This window comes from Prionailurus viverrinus, chromosome D2 (genome assembly GCF_022837055.1).
Source record: "Prionailurus viverrinus isolate Anna chromosome D2, UM_Priviv_1.0, whole genome shotgun sequence".
NCBI classification, from domain to species: domain Eukaryota; kingdom Metazoa; phylum Chordata; class Mammalia; order Carnivora; family Felidae; genus Prionailurus; species Prionailurus viverrinus.
The window spans coordinates 125,055-127,256 of record NC_062571.1 but is presented as its reverse complement, the minus strand read 5'-3'; the positions used below and the strand labels follow the sequence as shown (position 1 = coordinate 127,256).

The 2,202-nt window shown below is 42.0% G+C and overlaps 1 pseudogene; it reads right to left on the bottom strand.

The window, feature by feature from the left end:
• Window positions 1-580: 580 nt before the first annotated feature.
• LOC125148170 (39S ribosomal protein L45, mitochondrial-like) lies at window positions 581-1,381 on the bottom strand (annotated as a pseudogene).
• Window positions 1,382-2,202: the final 821 nt, after the last annotated feature.

Genomic DNA, 2,202 nt, shown 5'->3' with positions numbered 1-2,202 from the left:
AAGCCCACCTTCCATTTCTGCCATTTGAAGGCTGTTTTATTTCCGGTCTGAACCAGGGGAAATGAATAGAACCCACCATAACTGTCCAACACTTTGATAGTGTTTTATTTCAACCTCTGATCCCTGCCCTGTGATTAGAAAGAAATTGTGCCAGTTTGCTCCTGACAGTCCCTGCTGCAGGAAAAACTGGTATCAGATGTTCTCTGGAACATACTGTCTTTCATCTCATTCAGAAGCTAGGCATGCAACTTAAAACAAAAGAAAACAAAACAAAACAAAACAAGAAACAGGTCCATGTCTATGCATATCACACACCCACCTGGGCCCTGCCATCAGCCATGGGTGTTGAAGACAATTCTGCTGTAGAGCCACAAGTGGAATAAGGGAGGAAAGACAAGTGTTTCTATAGCACAGTGGAGATGGACTTTCCAGCTCCCAGACTCAGACAATTCTCCGCTTCCAGCCACCTCACCACCAGTGCTTTACCCCAGGAGTCATTTTTGACATTAGGCTAGTTGAAACTTATGTGCCTCTCCTTCCCCCCATTTTAGCTGGAGGCCAAGGATCATCACTGCTTTCTTTAAGTATTGGCTGCATTATCCATCTGGCAATGCATTATCCAACTCTCATAGGGGTTTATCAGGTACTTTTCCAACACAACATACTGCAGAACAAGATGGCCACATCCCGACCATACATTGATTGGCCAAACCAGTCACAGATGGCCAGGGTCTGCCAGGTGTGCATGCAGACCATGACCTGGCCATAAATGTTGCCCTGGTTCATCAGACCTGAACAGTGAACCTGAACCACTCTCAGTAGCTCAAGATTCTACGAAGTTCCAGTGGATAGTCTTAGAATTAATTTCCCAGACCATGTCCAGGAAACAGTTTTCAGTTACCGAAGTATAAAATCAGTCATGGTCTGAATTGTTTAGATAAAGATGAGCCTCAGTAAAGATATCCTTGATTTTTCAGGGAAGCCCTTTGTTTTATAATTAGCACCACATTCTTTTATCCTGCAGCTTGACAACACTGATACCACAGCATCTCTCAATTGCTCAGTCTGTGTCAGTCTTTTGAAAGAGATGACATGAGAGCATCACCCTCAGGAGGAACATAGGCATCAAAGACACCAGCTATAGAGACCAAATGTGTGGGTGCTTCAAGCATTGTGGAGGAAAGACCAGTCCTGCTTTGCGGGGCATATTCTATAAATTCCTTTTCTGATTTGTATTTGGATTCATAAATACATGGTGTGAAACATTTTATAGTTCTCACTTGAACCACAGCTATGGACTGAGTCACCAGGACTAGCTGCCAAGACCACCACCCTACACCCTGTATAAACAAGACAATCCCTGTGGCATGGCGTCTTCCATTTTGTCCATGCCAAGGCCACTGGGATGGGGACTAAGAGTGAGGGGCCTGGCACAGTAGACAAGAAGCAGATGCTAGGGCTAGCCTGGGTGTGCATCTAGGCTGGTGTTTGATCAAGCAACTGGGAACCACAGCCCAGCCAAACTGATGCATAAAATTAACCATGCCACAGCTTTCTTTGATAGCCCAAAGTGGAAATGACTCAACTATTCTTCAATGTATTAATGACTAAAGAAACTGATACATCCATGCCATGGAATACTACTCAGCAATAAAAACTATTGATACACCTAACAACTTGAATGGATCTCATAGAAATTATGCTGACTAACAGAGCCAATTTCAAAATGCACTTTATGGTTCTATTTATATAACATTAAAATAACAAAACTATGCAGATGTAAAACAGATCTGGTTACCTGGAGCTAGGAATGGGGAGAGGAGATGGGTGTAGCTATAAAGGGATAGCAAGAAGGAGTCTTCTGGTGATGGAGAAGATCCATATTTTGATTGTGGTGATGGCTACACAAATCTACAGATATGATAAAATTTCACAGGCTATGCAAATGCCTGCACAAGTGAATGCAAAACTGGTAAAATCTGAATAGTCTTAGTAGACTGTCCAATGCCATTTCTTGGTTGTGATGTCATATTACTATTACCCAAGATGTTACCATTGGGAGAACTGGGTAAAGGACACATGAGACCTCCTTCTAATATTGCTTTTACAAATTCCTGTGAATCTACAATCATTTAAAATTAAAAAGTTTTTAAAAGCATATGGTTTGAAATTGTTTAGTCTTCCCATTCTTAGTTTGTACCT